This window comes from Molossus molossus, unplaced genomic scaffold (genome assembly GCF_014108415.1).
Source record: "Molossus molossus isolate mMolMol1 unplaced genomic scaffold, mMolMol1.p scaffold_m16_p_2, whole genome shotgun sequence".
Classification (NCBI taxonomy): domain Eukaryota; kingdom Metazoa; phylum Chordata; class Mammalia; order Chiroptera; family Molossidae; genus Molossus; species Molossus molossus.
In genome coordinates this window covers 7,442,570-7,463,052 of record NW_023425355.1, presented here as the reverse complement: position 1 = coordinate 7,463,052, position 20,483 = coordinate 7,442,570, and the positions used below count along the sequence as shown (strand labels likewise).

The window sequence follows — 20,483 nt, the reverse complement described above, 5'->3', positions numbered from 1 at the left end:
TCTGCTTCTCGGGTGTTTCCGTTGGTTCCAAAATATCAAACAAAAATTTTCACTTTTCGCCCTGGTTGGTTTGGCTCAGTGGTAGAACATCGGTTTGCAGACCAATGAGTAGCGGGTTCAGTTCTGGTTAAGGGCATGTACCTTGGTTGGGGTTCATCCCTGGCCCTGGTCAAAGTTGTGCGGGAAGCAACAAGTCGATGTGTCCCTCTCATGTCGATGTTTCTCTCTCTCTCTCCCACTCTATCTGAAGATAAATAGAAAAATATCCTCAGATGAGGATTAAAAAATAATAATAATAATTTTCACTGTTCAAATATCCTGAGGAAAATGTACCAGAAAAGTGGGAAGACAGCCTTGGCTGGGTGGCTCAGTTGGTTGGAAGTTGGTTGGAGCATCGTCCAGTACACCAAAAACTGCAGGTTCAATTTCCAGTCAGGGCACATACCAAGGTTGCAGGTTCTGTCCCCATACTGGAGGCAACCAATTGATGTTTCTCTCTCACATCGATGTTCTCTCTCTCTCTCTCTAAAAATCAATAAAAACATATCCTAGAAAAAAAAATTTGGGAAGACAATTCTGGCATTTTACAGGCAGTATAAAAGAGCAGATATGATCATGGGGTCTGAAACCATTTTTCTTACATTTGTGTCCTAGCTGTGAGGCCTTTAACATATTACTTAACTTCTCTGTGTCTTACTTTCCTCATCTATAAACTAGAGATAATAATAGTGATAAAGTAATAATGAATAGTACATGAGTAAATACATGTAAAATACTTATAATAATACCTGGAAATTAGTAAATATTTGATAAAAGTTAGCCATTAGTATTGTTTTTGTTACTGAAAGAGGCTCCTGAAGTCATATAAGATCTTTTTTTTTTTTTTTTGACATGTCCCTAGTGGGAATCGAACCCAGGACTCTCTGGTCCGCCATGCCAATGCTTCAACCGCTGAGCCAAACAGGCCAGGGCATAGAAGATTTTTTATAGAAAATTTGATGGAGTGGTTCAGTGTAACGAGGCCTAAACATCAGCAACTGCACCAAATGGAGGCTTCTGAGCAAGGACATGGGGCATCCAGATTATGAGGCAGCCATTAATGAGGTAGAAATTTTTTTTTAGCTTTATTGAGATATAGCATATGACAATGTGTACATTTAAGGTGTACAATGTGACTGTTTGATACATATACATATTATGAACTTTTTACCACGATAAAGTTAGTTAACACATTCTTCACCTCATGTTATTATTGTGTTGTTGTTATGGTGAGAATATAAACCTCTACTCTCACAGAAAATTTCAACTATACAATACAGTATTTTTAACTATAGTCATCATGTTGTACATTAGAGTCCTGGAACTTATTCATCTTATAACCAAAAGTTTGTAACCTTTGACCAACATCTCCCGATTTTTCCCAACCCTCAACCCCTGACAATGACCATTCTACTCTGTTTCGATGGGTTTGATGTATTTAGATTCTACATGTAGTGAGATCGTACAGTACTTGTCATTTACTGTGTGATCTATTTCACTTAGCACAATGCCCTCAAGGTTCATCTAAGTTATTGCAAAGAAAGGAATTACTGACTTTTGATGGTTGAAAAATATTTTATTGTATTTATGTACATCATGTTATTTTATCTATTCATCAATTAATGGACACTAGGGTTGTTTCCATATCTAGGATACTGTGAATAATACTGTCACAAACATGGGAGTGCAGGTATTTCTTTAAGAGAGTGATTTCATTTCCCTCGCATACATACCCAGAAGTGATTTGCAAATGTTTACTCCCATTCTGTAGGCTGCCTTTTAATTTTGTTCATTGTTTCTTTAGCTGTTTGATATAGTTCAATTTGTCCATTTCTGTTTTAGTAGCCTATGCTTTTGATATCAGATCCCATACATACTTGACAAGATTAATGTCTAGGGAATTATTCCTATGATTTTTTTCTGGGAATTTTATGCTTTCAGATCTTACTTTTAAGTCCTTAATCCACTTTGAGATGATTTTTGAGTGGTGTAAGATACAGGTCTGATTTTATTCTTTTTTCATGTATATATCCAGTTTTCCCCAGACCATTTATTGAAAAGACTATCATATCCCCATTGAGTAGTTTTGGCTCCCTTGCCAAAAATTAGTTTACCGTGTTTATGTGGATTTATTTTTGGGCTCTCAATTCTGTCCTATTGGTCTATATCTGTTTTAATACCAGTACCATGGTGTTTTCATTATTATCTCAGACATCTCTCATAGCAATATTTTTTACACTTATATCTACTAGGGCAAGGAAAACAAAGAAAGGAATAAGCAAACAAAACTACATAATACTAAAAAGCTTCTGCACAGCAAAAGAAACCATCAACAAAATGAAAAGGGAACTCACTGAATGGGAGAACAGATTTGCCAACTATACATCTAATAAGGGGTTAATTTCCAAATTATATAAAGAACTTATACAACTTAACACCTGGAAGACAAACAATCCAATTAAAAAATGGGCAAAGGGCCTAAAATGGACACTTCTCCAAAAAGGACCTACAGATGGACAATAGACATATGAGAAATGCTCAATGTCACTAATCAACAGAGACATGCAAATTAAAACTGCAATGAGATATCACCTCACACCTGCTAGAATGGCTACCATCAGTAAATCAACAAACAACAAGAACTGGCAAGGATGTGGAGTAAAGGGAACCCTCATGCACTATTGGTGGGTTTGCAGACTGGTGCAGCCACTGTGGAAAAGAGTATGGAGTTTCTTCAAAAATTTAAAAATGGAACTCCCTTGTGACTCAGTGGTCCTACTTCTTGGAATATAGCCTAAGAATCCCAAAACATCAATTCAAAAGAACAAACGCACCCCTATGTTCATAGCAGTGTTATTTACAATAGCCAAGATCTGTAAATGGCCCAAGTGCACATCAGTTGATGAGTGAATGAAAAAGTGGTGATATATTTACACGATGGAATACTATGCAGCTGTAAAAAGAATGAAAGTTTACTTTTTGCAGCAGCATGGATGAACCTTGAGATTATTATGCTAAGTGAAATAAGCCAGTCAGAGGAAGACAAATATATCATACGATCTCACTTATATGTGGAATCTAAAGAAAATAGAAACAGAGGCATGGATATATGGAACAGACTGACAGCTGTCAAAGGGGAAGGGAAGTGGGAGGGACTGGATGAAAGAAGGGGAAAGGATTAGCCAAAGAACATATATACATAACCCATAGACACAGATAACAGTGTGGTGATGGCCTGAGGGTAGGGGAGGTGGGGATAGGTGGAGGTGGGAAAAGGGGGGGAAATGGGGATATCTGCAATAACTCCAAAAATAAAAACAAAGTTAAAAAAAGTATTATTACAATAACTTCTATTATCCAGGAAAAAAAAAAAAAAAGGATACTATGCCATATTTGAAAACTTGCTATTAAAGTGCTGCAGTATATGTTTTAAGAAAATCAAGAAGTGTGATACTCCTGGCTTTGTTCATCTTCTGAAATATTGCTTTGAATATTTGGGATCTTTTGTGTTTCCATGCAAATTTTAGGATTTGTTTTCTTACCTTGAAAACATTCCATTGGGTTTTGATAGTGATTAAATTGAATTTATAGATGACATTGGTTAGGATGAACATTTTAATAAGATTTTGTTCCTCATATTCCACACATAAGTGAGATCATGTTATTTGTCTTTCTCTGATTAGCTTATTTCACTTAGCATAATGGTCTCCAGGTCCCTCCATGCTGTCACAAGGGTAAGAGATCCTTCTTTTTTACAGCCATATAGTATTCCATTGTGTAAATGTACCACAGCTTGTCTCAGCTGGTGTGGCTCAATACACTGAAATATTGCAGTTTTGATTCCTGGTCAGGACAGATACTTGGGTTGTGGGTTTGATCCCCGGTCTGGATGTGTACTGGAGGAAACTGGTTGATGGGTCAATGTGTCTCTGTCTCTGTCTCTGTCTCTGTCTCTGTCTCTCTCTCTCTCTCAAATCAGTGACCATATCCTCGGGTGAGGATTTTTAAAAAATTTTTAAAGAAAATATACAATATCCCTGGCTGGTGTTACTCAGTGGTTAGAGCATTGGCTTGCACACCAAAGAGTCACAGGTTCAATTCCTGGTCAAAGGCATGTACCTGTGTTGAAGGCTTGATCCCTGGCCCCAGTCAGAATGCGTAGGGGAGCAACCAACCGATGTGTCTCTCTCACATAGATGTTTCTCTCCCTCACTCTCTCTCCCCTCCCTCCCTTCCACTCTCTCTAAAAATCAATGGAAAAAATATCCTTGGGTTAGGAATAACAATAAACAAAAACATTTTAAAATAATAAATGTACCACAGCTTTTTTATCTATTCATCTATTGATGGGCACTTGGGCTGTCACCTAATTGACTTTAGAGAGAGGAAGGGAGCGAGAGAGAGAGAAAAAAAACATCAAGTGAGAAAGAAATATCAATCAGTTGCCTTCCACGCATACCCTGACTAGGGATCAAATTTGAAACCTGGGTATGTGCACTGACCATGAATCACCCCGCAACCTTTTGGTGTACAGGATGAGGCTCCAACCAACTGAGCTACACAGGCCAGGGCCTAATCTCTTTTTCTATGAGTTTATTTCGTTGTTTAGATTCTACATATGTGAGAGGATACAATCAATGTTGGTCTTTCTCTATCTGACTCAGTGCACTTAGCAATATGCCCTTAAAGCCCATTCATGTCACAAATTGTAGAATTTTCTAATTTTTATGGTTGAATAATATATATATAATTTCTTCATCCATTTATTCATTGATGTACACCTAGGTTGTTTCCATGCCTTTGCTATTGTAAATAATGCTCCTATACACATGAGTGGTTTTCAGCCATTATTGCTTTACACATTTTTTCTGCCCCCCTTTTTTTTTCTTCTCCTTTTTGAATTCCCATAATATAACTATTGTTTTCTTTCATTGTTTCCCATACATCCCATAGATTCTCTTCACTGGTTCTTATACTTTTTGTTTCTTTTATCTCCTTCAACTGAATAATTTCAAATGCACTATCTTCTAGGTGAGTGATTTTCAACCTTTTTCATCTTATGGCACATAAACTAATTACTAAAATTCTGTGGCACCCCCCAAAATATATATTTTTTGCCAATCTGACAAAAAAATATAGGCATAATTTTGGTTCATTCACATTGGACAGCTATTGTGTGGTCTGCTGCCATTTTTTTATTTGACAATCTAAGGAAAAAGAGGTCAGTGCCACTGACTAAATAGTCAGGTCTTGCATTTTGTAAAAATTCTGTGGCAGCTCGGCTGGTGTAACTCAGTGGACTGAGCATTGTCCCATGGAGACTGAGAGGTCCCGGTTTGATTCCTGGTCAGAGCACATGCCTGCGTGCCTTTGGGGTAAAAATCATAAAATCTCTAAGGCTAACATCTATAATTTCAGAACTTATGTTTTTTTCTATGTAATTTATTGTTTCATATCTTATATTTAGGTCTTTGATCCATTTTGAGTTAATATTTGTGCATGGGGAAAAACTATAGTCTAGTTTCATTCTTTTGCATGTGGCTGTCCAATTTTTCCAGCACCATTTATTAAAGGGGCTTTCTTTTCTCCATTGTGTGTTTTTGTCTCCTTTGTCAAAAATTATTTGCCCATATACATGTGGGTTTATTTCTGGTCTCTTAATTTTGTTCCATTGGACTATGTGTCTGTTATTCTGCCAATACCATGTTGTTCTGATTATCACAGCTCTGTGGTATAATTTGAAATCAGGTAGTATAATACCTCTGACTTGGTTCTTTTTTCTCAAAATTGCTTTGGCTATTCAGGGTCTTCTGTGGTTCCAATACAAATCTGATGATTTTTTGTTCTATTTCTTTAAAAAATGGCATTAGGATTTTTATGGGGATTGTGTTAAACCTGCATATTGCTTTGGGTAATATGGCCATTTTAACTATGTTTTTTTTTTTTTTCCCCAAACCATGAACCTGAATATATTTCCATTTCATTGTGTCTCTCTCAATCTATTTAATAATGATTTGTTGTTTTCAGTATATAGGTCCTTCACTCCTTTGTTAACTTTATTTTTAGGTGTTTTATTCTTTTTGTTGCAATTGCATGAGGAAAGTTTTTAGTTTCTTTTCAGAAGTTTTATTGTTAGTATATAAGAAAGCAATGGTCTGGCCACTGTGGCTCAGTGGTTGAGGGTCGACCTATGCACCAAGAGGTCACCGGTTCGATTCCCGGTCAGGGTACATGCCCAGGTTGTGGGCCCGATCCCCAGGGGGGAGCATGCAGGACGCAGCCAATCAATGTTCTCTCTCATCGGTGTTTCTATCTTTCCTTCTCACTTCCTCTCCCTCTAAAAATTAAATTTAAAAAGTTAAAATTTAAAAAATTAAAAAAAATAAAACAATGAATTTTTGTACATTGATTTTTGTATCCTGCAACTTTACTGTATTTGTTTATTGTTTCTAATACTTTTTTGGTGGAGTCTTTAGGGTTTTCTGTATATATAATTATGTAACCTGCAAAAAGTTACAATTTTACTTCTTTATTCTTAACTTGGATGATGTTTATTTATTTCTTTTAACTGATTGCTCTGCCTAAGATTTTCAGAACTATCTTGAATAATAGGGGTGAGGGTGGGCATCCTTGTCTTGTTCCTGATTTTAAAGAAAAACCTTTTATTTTTTTACCACTGAGTATGATATTGGCTGAAGATTTGACATATATAGCCTTTATTATGTTTAGGTACTTTTATACCCATTTTATTGAATGTTTTAATCATAAATGAATATTGTATCTTATCAAATTTTTTGCATCATTTGATAAGATCATATGATTTTATCTTTTGTTTTTATATGTAGTATATTACATTAATTGATTTGCATATGTTGAATCAACCTTGTACTCCTGGAATTAACCCTACTTGATCTTGGTGTATTATTGTTTAATATATTGTTATATTTGATTTGCTAGTATTTTGTTTAGGATTTTTACATCTGTATTCATCAGAAATACTGGTCTGTAGTTTTCTTTTTTTGTGTGTTATACTAGCCAGGTTTTGATATCAAGGTTATATAGGCCTCACAAAATGTGTTAGGAAGTATTGCCTCTTCTATTTTTTTTCAGAAAAGTTTGAGAAGCATAGGTATCAAATGTTCTTTGAATGTTTGGTAGAATTCACTAGTGAAGCCATCTGGTCCTTAACTTAATTTTTTTTTTTTTAATTTTATTTATTTATTTATTTTTTTGTTACAGATATTTTACCTTTTTACCCCATTGGCACCCCCCACCCCACCCCCCCTCCCCCCTGTCCCCGGCTTAGTTGTCCATGTCCATTGGTCATGCATACATGCATATAAGTTCTGTGGTTTATCTCTTCCCACCCCCCCACCCCCCATCCCCTCTTCTGAGGGATGTCAGTCTGTGCCCTACTTCCATGTGTCTGGGTCTACTGTATTCCTCAGACTGTTATGTTCATTATATTCCGTATATAAGTGAGATCATGTGGTATTTGTCTTTTTCTGCTTGGCTTCTTTCACTTAGGATAATACTTTCCAGGTCCCTCCATGTCGTCTCAAAGGATAAGAGATCTTTCTTTCTTACCGCTGCATAGTACTCCATTGTGTATATGTACCACAGCTTTTTGATCCATTCGTCTACTGGTGGACACTTGGGCTGTTTCCAGATCTTAGCTATTGTAAATAGTGCTGCTATGAACATGGGGGTACATATATTCTTCCTGATTGGTGTTTCAGGCTTCTTAGGGTATATTCCCAGCAGTGGGATCACTGGGTCAAATGGAAGTTCAATTTTTAATTTTTTGAGGTAGCACCATATTGTTTTCCATAGCGGCTGCACCAGTCTGCATTCCCACCAGCAGTGTATTAGAGTTCCCTTTTCTCCACACCCTCGCCAACACTTGTTGTTTGATGATTTGTTGATGGCGGCCATTCTGACAGGTGTGAGGTGATACCTCATAGTTGTTTTAATTTGCATCTCTCTGATGATTAGTGATGTTGAGCATTTCTTCATATGTCTCTTGGCCATTTGTATGTCCTGTTTGGAGAGGTGTCTATTCAGCTCCTCTGCCCATTTTTTAATTGGGTTCTTTGTCTTCCTTTTGTGGAGTTGTATGAGCACTCTGTATATACTGGAAATTAACCCCTTATCTGATACATCGTTGGCAATGATGTTCTCCCATACAGTGGGTTGCCTTTCCATTTTGATGATTGTTTCTTTTGCTGTGCAGAAGCTTTTTAGTTTGATGTAGTCCCATGTGTTCATTTTCTCCTTTATTTCTGTTGCCTTAGGTGATGTATCAGTGAAAATTCTGCTCCGTATGATGTCCAAAATTTTGTTGCCTACATTTTCTTCTAGAATTTTTATGGATTCACGGGTCACATTTAAGTCTTTTATCCATTTCGAATTTATTTTTGTGTATGGTGTAAGTTGATGGTCTAGTTTCATTTTTTTGCATGTAGCTGTCCAATTTTCCCAACACCATTTATTAAAGAGGCTGTCTTTGCTCCACTGTATGCTCTTGCCACCTTTGTCAAATATTAATTGAGCGTATTGCCTTGGGTCCATTTCTGGGTTTTCAGTTCTGTTCCACTGGTCTATATGCCTGTTCTTGTGCCAGTACCAGGCTGTTTTGGTTACAGTCGCTTTGTAGTATAACCTGATATCTGGTATTGTGATCCCTCCAACTTTGTTCTTCTTTTTCAAGATTGCTGTGGCTATTCGGGGTCTTTTTTGGTTCCATATGAACTTTTGAAGTATTTGTTCTAGTTCTATGAAATATGTCGTTGGTATTTTGATGGGGATTGCGTTGAATCTATAGATTGCTTTGGGTAGTATGGACATTTTAATTATGTTAATTCTTCCAATCCATGAACAGGGTATGTGCTTCCACTTTTTTATATCTTCCTCTATTTCTTTTTTCAATGACCTGTAGTTTTCTGCAAATAGGTCTTTTACTTCTTTGGTTAAGTTTATTCCTAGGTATCGTAATTTTTTTGGAGCGATGGTAAATGGGATTGTTTTTTCAGTTTCTCTTTCTGTGAGTTCATCATTGATGTACAAGAATGCCGTCGATTTCTTGACGTTAATTTTGTATCCTGCTACTTTGCCAAACTCATTTATTAAGTCTAATAGATTTTTGATGGAGTCTTTAGGGTTTTCTATGTACAATATCATGTCATCTGCAAATAATGACAGTTTCACTTCCTCCTTTCCAATTTGGATCCCTTTTATTTTTTCTTCATGTCTGATTGCTGTGGCTAAGACTTCCAGTACAATGTTAAATAAGAGTGGCGAAAGTGGACATCCCTGTCTTGTTCCTGTTCTTAATGGAAATGTTTTTAGTTTCTGTCCATTGAGTATGATGTTGGCTGTAGGTCTTTCATATATGGCCTTTATTATGTTGAGATATGATCCCTCTATTCCTACATTGCTGAGCGTTTTTATCAGAAATGGATGCTGGATTTTGTCGAATGCTTTTTCAGCATCTATTGATATGATCATGTGGTTTTTATTCTTCATTTTGTTTATGTGGTGTATCACGTTTATTGATTTGCGAATATTGTACCAGCCTTGCATCCCTGGAATGAATCCCACTTGGTCATGGTGAATAATTTTTTTGATGTATTTCTGGATCCGATTTGCTAGTATTTTGTTCAGGATTTTGGCGTCTATGTTCATCAGGGATATTGGTCTGTAGTTTTCTTTCTTCGTAGTGTCTTTTTCTGGTTTTGGAATTAGAATTATGCTGGCCTCATAGAACGTGTTTGGAAGTCTTCCTTCTTCTTGAATTTTTTGAAATAGTTTGAGGAGAATGGGTGTTAGTTCTTTTTTGAATGTTCGGTAAAACTCCCCCGTGAAACCATCTGGGCCTGGGCTTTTGTTTGCTGGGAGAGTCTTGATTACCTCTTCAATTTCCTTAGTTGTTATTGGTCTGTTCAAGTTTTCTATCTCTTCCGGGAATAGTTTTGGGAGACTGTGTGTTTCTAGAAATTTGTCCATTTCGCTGAGATTGTCGAATTTGTTGCCATATAGTTGTTCATAGTAGTTGTTAACGATCTTTTGTATTTCCGTGGTGTTGGTTGTTACTTCTCCTCTTTCATTTCTGATTTTGTGTATTTGGGTTCTCTCTCTTTGTTTCTTGGTGAGTCTAGCTAAGGGTCCATCTATCTTGTTTATCTTTTCGAAAAACCAGCTCTTTGTTTCATTGATCCTTTGAATTGTTTTTTTGGTCTCTATGTCATTTATTTCTGCTCTGATCTTTACTATTTCCTTTCTTCTACTTGCTCTGGGGTTTTCTTTTTGTTTGCTTTCTAATTCTTTAAGTTGTGAGGTTAGACAGTCAATTAGAAATTTTTCTTGTTTTTTGAGGTAGGCCTGTAGTGCTATGAACTTCCCTCTCAGAACTGCTTTCGCTGCATCCCATAGATTTTGTGTTGTTGTGTGTTCATTTTCATTGGTTTCCAGGAAGTTTTTAATTTCTTCCTTGATCTCCTCGGTGACCCATTCATTGTTTAATAACATGCTATTTAGCCTCCATGTGTTGAAATGTCTTTGCATGTTCTTTGTGCAATTGATTTCTAGTTTCATGCCATTGTGATCTGAGAAGATGCTTGATATGATTTCAATCTTCTTGAACTTGTAGAGATTTAGTTTGTGTCCTATCATGTGGTCTATCTTTGAAAATGTCCCATGTGCACTTGAGAAGAATGTGTATTCTGTAGTTTTGGGGTGTAATTCTCTGTAGATATCTATTAAATCCATTTGGTCTAGTGCTTCATTTAGAGTCTCTGTTTCCTTGCTAATTTTTTGCCTAGAGGATCTATCCAGTGCTGTCAATGGGGTGTTGAAGTCCCCTGCTATAATTGTATTGTTGTCGATTTCTCCTTGGAAGTCCTCCAGAAGATTTTTAATATATTTTGGTGCTCCTATATTGGGTGCATATATGTTTATCAAGGTTATATCTTCCTGTTGGATAGATCCTTTCAATATTATGTAGTGGCCGTCTTTGTCTCTAGTTATGGTCTTCATTTTGAAATCTATTTTATCAGATATGAGAATTGCTACCCCCGCTTTTTTTTGCTTTCCATTTGCTTGGAAAATTTTTTTCCATCCCTTCACTTTCAACCTATGTGAGTCTTTTGTTGAGAGGTGGGTCTCTTGTAAACAACATATAGATGAGTCATGCTTTCTTATCCAATCAGCTACTCTGTGTCTCTTTATGGGAGCATTCAATCCATTTACGTTTAAGGTGATTATTGATATGTACTTATTTATTGCCATTTTTGTTTAGTGTGGTTCCATTTTTCTTCCCATTTCTACTGCTAATTACAGCAGTCCTTTTAACATTTCTTGCAGTGCTGGTTTGGTGCTAATGTATTCCCTTAGCTTTTTTTTGTCTGGGAAGCTCTTTATTTGATCTTCTATTTTGAATGATAGCCTTGCTGGGTAGAGTAGTCTTGGATTCAGATTCTTGTTTTTCATTACTTTGATTACTTCATGCCATTCTCTTCTGGCCTGTAGTGTTTCTTGTGAGAAGTCAGCTGAAAGCCTTATGGGGTTCCCTTTGTAGGTAACCTGTTGCTTATCTCTTGCTGCTTTTAGGATTCTCTCTTTGTCTTTAATTTGTGGCATTTTAATTACTATGTGTCTTGGTGTGGGCCTGTTTGGGTTCTTCTTACTTGGGACTCTCTGTGCTTCTTGAACTTGAATGCCTTCTTCCTTCACCAAATTAGGGAAGTTTTCTCTCACTATTTTTTTGAATATATTCTCTATCCCTTGCTCCTTTTCTTCTTCTTCGGGGACTCCTATGATACGAATATTATTACGTTTCCAGTTGTCCCATAGTTCTCTTAAGCTGTCTTCCTGTTTTTTAATAGTTTTTTCCTTTTGTTTTTCTGATTGGTTGATTTTTTCTACCCTGTCTTCTAATTCACTGATCCGGTCCTCAGCTTCCCCTACTCTGCTTTTTAAACCTTCCAATGTGTTTTTCATTTCGGATATGTCATTTTTTATCTCTTCTTGTTGGTTTTTAATTTCCATTTGGCTTATTTTCAGTGTCTCTATGTCTTTACTCATGCTGTTCAGCTTCCTCAAGATCATGGCTCTGAATTCTAGCTCTGTTAACATGCCTAATTGCTCCACATTGATCTCATCTTCGGTGGAGGTGTCTTGCTCTTTCATTTGGCTTCTGTTTCTGTGTTTCACCATTTTAGCTATCACTGTGGGCTTTGGAGCCTGTCAAGTTCTCCCTGTGGGTGTTGGTGTTCTGCTGTTTGTGGCTCCCTCTCCTGTGTTTAGATGAGCGAGGGAGGACCCGCGTTGAACACCACTGTCAAGTCTTACTTTCCTGGTTAAAGTTGCCAGCCCAGGAAACGTACTGTTATCCTCTAGCTTTTTGCCTGGAGGCTAGCAGTCTAGGTTAATTGATGAGTTTTGGGTTGTCAGTTGATTGAAAAACTCCCTCTGGTGCTCAGCCAAGGGGCTTTCACGAGGGTGGGGCAGATGCTGGTTGTTAGTGAGCCTCAATTAGCACTACAATGGCCCACAGGGTGGGGTTGGATCTCCGAGGGAGGGGCTGCTGCCTCTCTCAGAGCCCTGGGAAGGAGCAATGTGGCCACCGTCCTGAGTGGCTGCACTCAGCCAAAGCTCTGAGCGCCCTCCAAACCCCGAGTGTCCAGACACAGTTCCAGTCCAGTCTGCCCTCCCTCCGCCGGAGCCCAAGGTGAGTGGCTGTGGCTGTTTCAGCCTCTGTCCCGGCTGCGCTGTGGGGCCGCCTGGGAGTGTAACCCGCGGGCGCCGCTTACAGCTGAGGCCGCTGCCGAGCTGCCGACCGTGCGCTCCCAGCCCCGTCTCGCGCCTTCGCAATCCTACCGGGATGGAGTCAGTGTCCTGCGTTGTATGGTCCTCCAAGCTGCTTTTCTGTTGGTTTTTTCCGTCGATTTGTCTGTGTTATAGTTGTAATTCCAGTTTGGTTCTGGGAGACGGTCTGTGTAGCTCCGTTCACTCCGCCGCCATTTTTCCCGCCCCCTTAACTTAATTTTTGAGTGGATTTTGATGGTTGTTTCAGTTTCTTCAGTGTTGATTTGCTTATTTAGATTTTCCAATTCTTCATGATTCAGTCTAGGAAATTTGTATATTTCTAGAAACTTACCTGATTTTTCTAGGTTATTGAATTTGGTGACATATAGTCCTTTGCAGTATTTTAGTATTATGATCCTTTGTATATCTGTGATGTGTGTGGTAAACTTCTCTTTCATTTCTGATTTCGTTTATATGAGCCTTTTCTCCTTTTTTCCTTAGTGAGTCTAGCAAGGGGTTTGTCAATTTTTTTTTTTAAATCTTTTCAAAGGACAAGCTCTTTGTTGTATTAACTTTTTTGTATAGTTTTTTTTTTTGTTTGTTTGTTTTATTTCATTCAATTCTGCTCCAATCTTTATTATTTCCTTTCTTCTGCTGAATTTGGATTGCTTTTGTTCTTCTTTTTCTAATTCTTTAAGATGTAATGTTAGGTTGTTTACTTGGGATTTCTCATTTCTTGAGATAAGCCTATAATGATATAAACTTCCCTCATATTACTACTTTTGCTGCATCTTAGAATTTGATATGTCTCATTGTCATTCGCATTTGTCGCTCTATACATTTTGATCTCACCTTTCATTTCTTCTTTGATTCAGTCATTTTGTAGTAGTATGTTGTTTAATCTCTACATATTTGTGGGTTCCTTTACTTCCTTTTTGCTGTTGATTTTTAATTTCAAAGCCTTGTGGTCAGAGGATATACTTAGTATGATTTCAATTTTCTTGAATTTGTTGACACTTGCTTTATAATCCAATTTATGGTCAGACCTTGAGAATGTTTCACGTGCACTGGAGAAGAATGTCTAATCTGATGTTCTGGGTTGAAAGCCTCTGTAAACTTCAACTATGTCCATTTGCTCTAATATGTCACCTGAGGTCAATATTTCTTTATTGATTTTCTGTTTGGATGATCTATCTAAAACTGTCACTGGAGAATTAAGGTCTCCAACTATGATTGTGTTTTTGTCTGTTCCTCCCTTTAGTTCTGTTAGTAGTTACTTCATATATTTTGTTACTTCCTGACTGGGTGCATATATATTAAGATATGTTATGTCTTCTTGATGTAGTATCCCCTTTATCATTATACAATGTCCATAGTTGTCTTTTGTTACCTTTGTTATCTTGAAATCTATTTTGTCACATACAAGTGTGGGTACACCTGGTTTTCTGTGGATATCATTTGCCTGCAGAATCATGTTGCATCCTTTCACTCTGAGTCTAACTTTGTTTTTTGCAGCTTAGATGTGTATCCTGAAGTCAGCATATGGTTGGGTTTTGTTTTTTTTATCTACTCTGCTACTATATGCCTCTTTACTGATGAATTCTGTCCATTTACATTTAGGGCAATTATTGTTGTATGATGATATCCCATAGCCATTGTATCTTTTGCTTTCTGGTAGCTTTGTGCCTCCACTGGTTCTTTTCCTTTGTGTTTCTGTCTTTTGTTTTAGTTTGTTGGAATTCCATAATACTTTCTTCTGTTTCCTTTTTTTGAAAGTTATGTGTCTCAGTTTTGCGCGTGTGTGTGTGTGGTTACCATTAGGTTTATGAAAAAGAGCATTTCATATATACAGTATTTCTTTTTCTTTTGAATGCATTTGATCTCCATCCTCCTTTCCAAATTCAGACCTTTACACCCTTGTCTTTTATGTTTTTGTTGTCACAAATTATCCCAGTTTATGCTATAAGTTTGTTGGTGATCTTATTCATAGTTTTGTGACTTTTTGTTCTTTGTTTCAGGTAGAATAACGCCCCTGAGTATTTTCTGCAATGGAGATCTTGTGGTAGTAAATTCTCTTAGCTTCTGTATCTGGAAAAGCCTTTATTTCTCCTTCATATCTAAAAAATAATTTTTCTGGATAAATTATTAATGGCTGGTGATTTCTCTCTTTCAGTAGTTTGAATATTCCATTCCACTCTCTTATGGCTTGTCAAGTTCCTGCTGAGAAATCTGATAATAACTTAATGGGCTTTCCTTTATAGGCTACTTTCTTCTTTTCCCTGGCTGCCCTGATAATTCTTTCTTCATCATTAATTTTTGACAGTTTTAATAAAATGTGCCTAGGTCAAGGCCTTTTTGGATTGAGATAATTAGATGTTCTGTTTACTTCTTGTATTCGATGATATACCTCTTTCAATAGATTTGAGAAGTTCTCATCAACTATTTGAATAGGCTCTCTGTTCCTTTCTCCCTCTCTTCTACTTCTGGTATGCCTATTATTCTCATATTGCTCTTTCTGGTGAAGTCAGATAGTGTTCACAGAATTCTTTCTTTCTTTCTTTCTTTCTTTCTTTCTTTCTTTCTTTCTTTCTTTCTTTCTTTCTTTCTTTCTTTATTGTCTCTTTCTTTTTCATCTGTATCATTTCTAGATTTCTATTTTTGATATCACTAATCCTTTCTTCTATCTGGTCAGCTCTATTTCCTATGCTCCTTAGTTTATTCTTGATTATTTTTATTGAGTCCTTTATCTCCAGAATTTCTGTTTGAGTAGTTGTCTTGTTCATTGATCTTTGAATTCCTTTGTAAGCAGATGCTCTTCTTTCAGAGTTTACAGGTTTGCTTTGACAGAGGCAATTTTTCACCAGTCAGCTCAGTTTGGGGTACTAGAAATATCCTTGGGCAGGTGGGGTCTGCTATTAGGGTATATTTAGGTTGAGGCAACTGTTTGAACTCTGAGGTCAGGGGTGAGAAGTTTTGTCATTGACTGAAAACATCTGAGTAAGATTGTTGACTTGATTCCCTACTCAAGTCATGCTGTAGGATGGGCTTCACCATTGCCTGGATTCTCTGGTCTTTACTATATGGTTAGGACTGCTTACTACACACAACATTAGGTGCAGGTATGAATTAGTTTCCTTGGTCTGGCAGGGTAGCAAGATGGGATTCAGAGACTGCAAGGTTCATTGGTTGGGCACCTGAATCAGGCAAGTTGTGCATTGAATTTTCTGGTTTGGTGAGGTGATCAGGTTTTCTTTGTATATGGGGAAAGCCATAGACTGTGTTCTATTTTTAAGTGCCACTGTAACAAGGGCTATTGGATTAGCTATGCAAGTTCCTGTGTGCTCTGATTATGTTCTCTATTCAGGCAAGCTGAAGGTTATATAAAGTAATTAGTGGGCCTATGAATAGTTTTCCTGCCTGGGTATAACAGGAGAAGCAGTTCCAAGGTAGGTAAGGCTGTTTGTTTATGGTCTTGATTCAAGTTGACCCTTGATCTAATATTGCTGGCCAAATAGAGACTCTGGCTTTGCTCTGCAGTGTATTAGCTCTGCCACTTTGCTTCTCTGCTTGAGCTTTCTGGGCTACACAGCTTCCAAGTATTCCTGCCAGCCTCTCTTGCCAGACATGCTGAGAGCTACACTCATAGCAGGTAGGGCAATGATCGGCTTTCTTGAATAAGCAGAATGGGGAAGTCTCACTGCAGTCAACTCACAATATTTCATAAACAGGATTTCTGAGTGGGAGGGGCAGGGAGCTACACTCATCAGTAGGTGGGGCAATGAATTAACTCCTTTGCCTGAGCATAGCAGGTAAAGCTTTCTTGCCCAGTACGTGCTTTGCTGTGGTAGCACTCAGATCTGCCTCTTGGCTTGAGAATTGCTGGGTTATACAGCTTTCAGATGTTCTGGCCAGCCCTTCTGCTCCTGCGGGACAGAAAGCCACTCTCCATAGCATGTGCAGTTATGATGCAGGTCACTTGCTTGGGCTTAAGCAGACCAGGCTCCAGGTCCAGTAAAACTCATTTGAGGTTCCACATCAAGCAAACATGCACCCAGAAGTGTTCCTGGTTCAGAATTTACCACTATCTTAGCTCTGAAGATGAGCAAACCTACTATCTGGGACTACTACTTAGGCTCTGTGAGTAGAAAGTTAGTCTCTCGAGACCCAAGTGCTTCTTGTTGCAAGACTCTCTTCCCTTCTCAATCACAATCAGATTTTCAGTGGTTGAGTCCCACTGTTTCTTGTACAATTCCAATATAGCCAGACCAGAGTAGGGGGCTCCCACAAAGTGATGCACAATGCTGGAGGGAGCTGGATGTATCCCAGGGAGAAATAGTAGGTTCAGGAGACACCTCACCACTTTGTGATGCTGTGGCCTGGGAAAGGGCAATGCAGTCAGCATATAGCCATTCTTCTTACCCTTCTAATGTAATTTGTCTTAGTCTCTGTGGGGCAGAGGGACACCTCAGCCGCACTAAAGTGGTGTCTTATTTATAAATAGTTGTTAGTTGTTCTTGTGAGGGCAAAAATATTCAGGAATGACCTATTTCATCATCTTGGTGACATGATTCTTCGGTCTTTGATTTTAGACAGTCATATGATAATGTGTCTTGGAGAAGATCATTTTGGATTGAAATCTTGAGGTGACTTATTAGCTTCATAAATGTGGATATCCATCTCTTCTCTCCCCACAGTTGTTACGTTCTCCATTATTATTTGTTTAAATAAGTTCTCTACCTCTTTCTTCCTCCTTTCTTCTTCTGGGACTCCAATGACAGGTACATAATTTCTCTTGATGGTGTCCCATAAGTACTGTATGCTTTCTTCATTACTTTCATTCTTTTTTCTCCTCTGACAGGTTAATTTCAATTAATCTGACTTCTATATCAGTAGTACTTTCTTTTGTTCAGGCAATTTTATTATTGAAGCTACCTATTGAATTCTTCAGTTCAATCATTTCATTCTTCAGTTCTAAAATTTCTGTTTTGTTCTTTTTTATATTTTCCATCTCAGTCTTGAACTTGTCATTTTGTTTTCCATATTTTTTTCTGATTTCTAAATTATTAATGTATTCTTTCTTGTAGCTCACTGGGTATCTTTAGAATGATTATTTCAAATTCTTCGTTTGGCCAGTCATGGATACTCATTTCTTTGTGGTCAATTTCTGGAAGATTTCTTTTTTTCCTTAGAAACATCTTTATTACAAGGATGTTTGTTTTGTGGCTTTGGTAGTGTCATATTTCCCTAAATTATAGTGATTATTGTAGCCTTGCAAGGGTGTCTTTGTATTTGAAGAAGTTATCACCTCTTCCAGAATGTATGAACTAGCTCCATTGGGGGGAGGAAAAAAAAAACCCTTCACCTGTGGGTGGTGTTACACTGGAGTATGCTGTGAGACTCTGGTTTAATAATAAAAGATGCCAAATGGGGGATATGTGGTAGCACTGGGTCCAGAGGTCTTAATATCTCTTTAACTTTGGCCACTGGAATTCACAGCATTGACAACTGTGTGGTCTTTGGAAAATGCTGTAGGGCTTCTTAAGTGGCTGCAAGTGTTATTAGGGTCCTCAGAGGCTTCTCCAGGTCCAACAGCTAAGAATAGTACAGGCAGCAGTGGTTACTATAGCTAGTGGTATGCATACACTCAGCTAAAGGTGCCAGCTAAGATGCTTGTGTAGTGTAAAGGGCCAGTTGCATATACAAAGATAGTGGTGTGGGTCAGAGCAAGGAACCAGCACTGAGGTCAACTGCAGGTGTGATGGTGGCTGAGTGGGGCTCTGGCTTTTGGCATGCTCTACCACAGTTGCTGGGTCTCATCATGAGTGCACAACAATAAAGGTCAGTGTTTAGAGTTAGGCTTGGGGAATACAGGTACATAGCTGGAGCAGCTAGCTGCAGGTGAGCCCCTTAGTCCCAGCCAGTAACATGAGATGGGAATGGATCAAAGCACTCAATAGTTACAGAGTCTCTGACTTGGCACATTCTCTCCTGTCACTGCATGGTCTCCCCAAGGCACATGTCCCTATAGATTGATGGCCAGCATAAAATGAAACTGACAAAATGAAATTCAATCCTCTCCAAGACTTTCTTCATATAGCCCTCCTGAAGAAAAATCTCCAAGTAGAGAAATCATTCCCTTCCTTCTCACTATTAAATGATAAGGTTGGAACAAATAGGCCCAACCAATTGTTGAAAAATAACGGGTGCTGAATAAACCACAGGACAAGGTCTTATGGACCAGAGCTCAATTCTCAGTGTTTCTCCAGATGGACTGGAAAATTCCACCCCTTATAGCTTTGGACTCTCCATTCTTAAAAGAAAGATATAATTTAAATGACTGTGTGCTATATATTTCCTAATACTCCAGCTAGGATGACTTGGTCATTGCCTTCCTTCTGAAAAACACTGTGGCTTATAGCTGTCATTAAATGTATACAGTGTTAGGAAGGAAACGCCAACTAATCAAGTGCAAAATAGGCTTTACTTGAATGAAGCAGGTGATGTGTAAAATATGGAAAACTTTGAGAGCTGAAGCTTTTTTAAAAAATTTATGTGAAAATAAAATAGATTTATGTGGTAAGTAATGGAGCTGTAGTAAACATAGGTACAGCACAATATCATTGGAATCGTACCAATTTTTCAGCCAATGACTATATGAGGAGATTTGGGAACTGCTGCACAAATGCTACTCCACCCTTGGTGGGCTCACTGTAAGCCTCAGCTCCTCTAGGAATCTTCTGCTAAGGCTATGACCACCCTATATTTTGTGTAGATTAGTAAAAAGTACCCCCCCCTTTGACAGAATCCTCTCTCTGACCCTTAATAAATGATAAAGTAACTCTGTGAAAGATATCCCTTTCTCTAGGCATACAAAGCTCTGTCAGAGCATAGGGATTGTCAAACAAAGCACAAGCTGGATTCAGTCCCCATTTTCTCCCTGAGCTGAGCACCTTGTGTCTTTCATAAACTGCACAACTGTAAATGGTGACCTTGCTTGATGTCTTAACCCTATGTTGATTTCTCTGTTCTCTGAACTCTTACAAGAGTTAATCCACACCACTTATTTATGCACCCTTGACAAAACTCCTTAGACTTGCTCATAATTACACATGTCTTATCTAGCTAGTAGATTGTCAGTTATTTTCAGTGGTCTTATTTTATACCCTCTCAGTGCCTAACACTAATGTTAAACACAAAAGTATTTAATATATTCATTGTTCACTTGAGGTGAATTAAATTGTGCTTAGTCTTATCCTCAATTGTCATTTGGCCCTCTCCACTTACCATTTAACATCCCCTGTTGGCAAGAATACTTTTTCTTAACTCCTCTCATTTACAAGTTGAAGACACTTTGTAAGAGGCACAATCCACCCAAACTTTCCCCCTCACTGTGAGAGGGGAAGTTAGTTATTAGATTGGTGAGGAAAAGTAATTGCCATGCTTTTCTCAAGTCCTCCCTCTCTTTAGGATTTTCTTGCTTGCAAAACGTATATTCTCCCTGAGGGGGAACCCTGAAATTTTAGGGTAAATCTAATCCAGGAGAGTGTTAACAAGTCCATCTGGTGGTACCTGTAAGCCAATTCTCTAATCTAGCTTATATCAACAATAACGCTGGAACAAAGACCTTAAATTGGCACTAT

General features: G+C 38.0%; 1 protein-coding gene across 1 annotated transcript in view; it reads right to left on the bottom strand.

Moving 5' to 3' along the window:
* LOC118635912 (vascular endothelial growth factor receptor kdr-like) overlaps window positions 1–20,483 on the bottom strand; it is a 143,440-nt gene that overhangs the window by 24,372 nt on the left and 98,585 nt on the right. The window lies entirely within an intron of this gene.